We start from the raw sequence: 5,000 nt of genomic DNA, 5'->3' as shown, positions 1-5,000 counted from the left end.
CACACACACACGCGCGCGCGCAGGTCTACATATGTAAAAAATAGCCGCACAGTACATGGGAACACCTATGAATCTCTAATTACTTACAACACATCCAGGGCTCTATCTGTAAGTGTGGCAAGTAGCCGTCATGTGTAGTAACAACCGCGCGGATTTAATGGCCATTTTGCGAAAGTTCCGACGGCCGTTGGGCGCTAAATTCGCGAGTGACCTGTGCGAGGGGCTCTGTCGTAAATTGCCGGTCGGCTTGTCCCTTGGCTTCCCAATCGTTTGTTTAATTGCTTGTCCATTTGTCTGGAAGCGGCCTCGGTTATTTAGCAGGGCCATTTGTTATTGAATATCCTCCGACTCATGGTTTTGTAACGGCCCTCCCCCTTTAATGTGCTGTCACGTGTTTGCGAACGCGGCGAGCTTGAGGGGAGGGGGAGAAGGAGGCGGTGGCAGTGTTGGTAATGGTGGCAGTGAACGCGGCCATCCAACGGCGATAAATTGCTGGCTACTTCAGGTCGCCTGCAACTTGTTCGCGTCTCGTGGATGACTGCAATGTTGTTAGAGCAATTTAATTGGAGTGCGGTGTTGGTAATGGAGAACGAAAACACTGTATGTGTCGCTATACGATAATCTTTTTTCATGATTACAAGTTGTTTCCATAATCGTTCATTTTGTCAAAATAAATAACTCGTGCAATGACATAATATCAATAGTTAAATGTTAAAGGTGATTAAGTAAAAGCAAGATGACAACATTACGCGCGCGCACACACACACACACACACACACACACACACACACACACACACACACACACACACACACACACACACACACACATACACAATGCTGTCCTTCCTCATCTCCTTATTCTCCTGGCCAAGCACCATCTGACTTTCACCTCTTTCATCCCTTGAAGTAATTTTTGAAGGGCAAACGTTTCCAGGATGAGGCACTAATTTCTGAAGTCATTTCATGGCTTCAAAAGCAACCTGTGGACTACAGACTTCACCACTTTAACATAAAATATATATGAGTTGAGTTTTAGAAATCAATACATGACCTATAGAGATGTGTATCATATTAGTATGTGATATTTCATGTTTCTAGGGTAAGCGAAAGTGGGTCAGGGGAAATCTGTATTGAACGTAGTTCGTTTGTATAGTAATGTTTATTTGTGTGTGTCCGAGCGCGCGTGTGTGTATGTGTATATATTTATGTACGTACGTATGTTCGTATGCATGCGAATGCATGTATAGGCTATTCCCTTTGGGGAAACAACAAAAAAGGACAACTGAGCTTTCATCATGATCACAGCTTTTAGTTTATGGTAATTTCATTATTGTTATCATTATCAGTCTCAAATCCATTACCGTCACTGGCATCAACATCGCGAAATGTGTGAGTGCCTCTCGATTACATTTAAAATGTATGCATGAAATTTAATCAGATTTTTTAGTGGAAGAGAATAACATAATGCTTCCTTTACTGAAAAATACATCAATGATAATGTGTGCCATTTTTCCCCGAAAACTAATCAGGTATAGTGATGTGAATGTGAACTGTTTCCTTTTTTTCTATTTATCTTTTTTCTAAAGCATAAAAGATATAATGTGGGGTTAGCATGTTTCCCACTCAGATCACGGCAAAATAAACGTAATAGAAACGTGTGTGTGTGTGTGTGTGTGTGTGTGTGTGTGTGTATGTATGTATATATATATATATATATATATATATATATATATATATATATATATATATATATATATATATATATATATATATATATATGTGTGTGTGTGTGTGTGTGTGTGAGAAAACGAGAGAGAGATACACATACGTACATATATACAGACAGACATACATGTGCTGTATTTTGCAGCGGTTAGCGTGTTCGTCTAACAATCTTGCTGACCTGCGTTCAATCCCGCGTGCTGAAAGTAGATAGTAAATCCGGCCATTCCTTGCACACAGGGCTAGATTTAAGAAGAAAAATAAAACAGACAGCATGTCACAGCAAAGAATATCCATTGTAAGAAATGGTATTGAAAACTAAATCTGAGGGCATGGTAGCCGAGTGGTTAGAGCATCGGACTTTGGATTCGTTGACAAATCCAGGCGTGTTGTTCCCTTAGGCAAAGAATTTTACCTTGATTGCCCATTGTAAAAAAACACTTAGGGGCAAGCCAGCATTTGTGGGTGCCGGTCCCAAGAGTCAGGAAAGGCATCCGACTGTAAAAACCCATGCCAAAACCAATATTGAATAAGCCGTCATAGAGCGATTCATTCACAACCGTAAATGGGAGTGTTTAGGAGGGCGTGGTTGCTGAGTGGTTAGAGCATCGGACTTTGGATTCGTCGACAAATTCAGGTTCGAGGGTTCGAATCCTCCGACTGTCGCGTTATTCACTTTGGCAAAGAACTACCTTGATTGCCCATTGTAAAAGCCGCTCTTTGTAGGTGCCGGTCCCAAGCCTGGATAAATAGAGCGGGTTTGTGTCAGGATGGGTATCCAACTGTAAAAATCCATGCTAATACCAATATGGAGTGAGCCATAATATGGGTGATTCATCCAAAACGGCAACCCCACTTTAAAAATAGGAAAAGCTGAAAAGAATCTGTATATATATATATATATATATATATATATATATATATATATATATATATATATCGAGAGAGAGAGAGAGAAGGGAAAAAGCCCGAGTAAAATAGAGAGAGAGTTTAACTACATAAACCCTACCTTAAAAATTATGCCTTCTGCTCAATTCACGGAAACAATAAACGGACTTACGTAAATATTCTTTAATTAATACATTCGTATTTATAGTTGATTCTTTAAGAGGTGCTCTCTTAATTTCGTTTTTAATTTACAGAAGCTGTTAATGTCTCCTATTATCTGGTAACATGTTCCATAACTTCTATGTATTTCCAGTTGTCATGCCCCTGTATCGGTATTCGATCTTTTAACATAAAGAGAATTTACTTGACGTCTGGAAACCTGATGTGTTCCCTACACTTTGCAAGGGCATTAACCATTGCGGATAATTCCTATGAATAAATTTGTAAATGAATACACATGTCTTATAACTGCATTTAGAATGGACTTTTAGCAATTTTAATTTTTGAATATGCGGGGTGATGTTTACTGAAATTACCTAATAACTTTTGCAACAATGTTTTGTATTTTTGTACCTTTTGGGTCTAGTTAGTCGAACCCAGAATATTTGAACAATAGCTAATTATACTTAGTGCTAGAGTTTGCACCTTGATTCTAGTTTCAGTAGTTATTTGATTTCTTATGTTATTAAGATAAAGAGTGTCCACTACATTTCTGTGTATTTTGTCAATGTATGGTTCGAATATCATGAATCTGTTTAAGAGCACTCCTAGATTATCAACTGAAGTGTTAGGTTTGATAGAGCAGCTTTCAAATTCTAAGGATGGGTCACTGGGAATTTTAGCTGTGTTCTGCCGACTACTTATGGATATACATTGAGTTTATGTGCATTTAGTAGAAGGCTTTTCGTGTCAAAATATAATTTTTCTTGTGTAATAGTATGTTGTGTTTCCTATTAATGTATTTAACTTGTTTACCGAGTCACTATGAAAAAATTGTGAATCATCGGTTTACTGCATTAGAAGGTATCTATGAGCTATTGTTGATAAATCGTTTATGAAAATTGTAAATAGAATTGGACCTAAGATAGATCCTTACGGAACACCACAAGGTACTTGTTTTTTATGCCTACCGATTGGGTCTTTGTATGTAAATAGGATTTAAACCAAAAGATATCAGTTTTACGATTTGCTAATTTGTTAAGGAGAATTTCATGGCTGACACAATCAAAAAAAAAAAAAAAAAAAAGTCGAAAATGTGGGCAAATCTATCTTATTTTTGTCCATCTTATAAATTTCATCAGTGATCTATAATAAAGCTATTTCAGTAGATAACATATTTCTAAAATTATGTTGCGTTTCAGATGATAAGTTATTGGGCTCCAGGAAGCTCGTTAGTTCATATACTACTTTTTTTTTTTTTTTTTTTTTTTTTTTGATATTGTAGGAAATATAGTAATCAGACGTTATTCATTCGCATCGTCTATAATCCCCGACTTGGAAATTGAGGTTACTGTCCCATGAGAGGTGTAAATAATGACCATCAAATAATGTGCAGTTATGGGTAGACTATCTCTGATAAAGTGCAAAGCAATACCATCTGCTCCTACAACATTTGTTTCTATGTCCATTGGTTGTGGTATGAAATAAAATAGGTTGAGCCTTTTCTGATCTGTGTTTTGTTGTAATATAGTAGTTATTTATTCAAAAGTTAGTTTTTCAATTTTTGAAAAGAAATCATTACAATGCTGTGTGCTTTCTATAGGATTTGTGCAATCACTTACGTGGTGTTTCTTGTGAGGCACTAGTGTTTTAACAATTTTCCATGTTTTATCATACTTATTTTCACATTGAATTAGTAATTTTATATTTTTCTTTTACTTGATAATCTGCCTGAAAGGCGGCTTCATGTCTGTTACTTTCAAGAGCTTTTTGGGCATTATTTCTATCGCAAATGGCTCTCTTGATGTCATTTAACTCTGGAGCAGGGGGCGTCTGACGGTTCGTGGTACGTAGAAAGCCAACGCATCATCCTGTTTTTAATAACTTCCGTGAGAATAGTTACTTGATTGTTTACATTATCTGTCGATGAAACATCTAATAGAGTCATTACTTTAGACAAAATAAGCTCGCTGAAAGATTGAGGGTTATTACTGGTGGTCATTATATTTAACGTCATCGTGATAAGTTCACGGTCAGCAACATGGCACGGGATGACATCGGAATGGAGAATTATGTCTGATCTGTTAATTATTATTGAATCTAATTGAGACGAGTTGTTTTCTGTTATTCGTGTTTATCTATTTGTTCAAATTTGTTTTTCTTAATTATCTTAACTATCTTACCAATAATTTTTTTAACCATCATTTAGATCACATGAAATGAAAGGCG

This window comes from Penaeus vannamei, chromosome 1, assembly GCF_042767895.1.
Source record: "Penaeus vannamei isolate JL-2024 chromosome 1, ASM4276789v1, whole genome shotgun sequence".
NCBI lineage: Eukaryota > Metazoa > Arthropoda > Malacostraca > Decapoda > Penaeidae > Penaeus > Penaeus vannamei.
Note: the sequence above shows the minus strand (reverse complement) of the source record.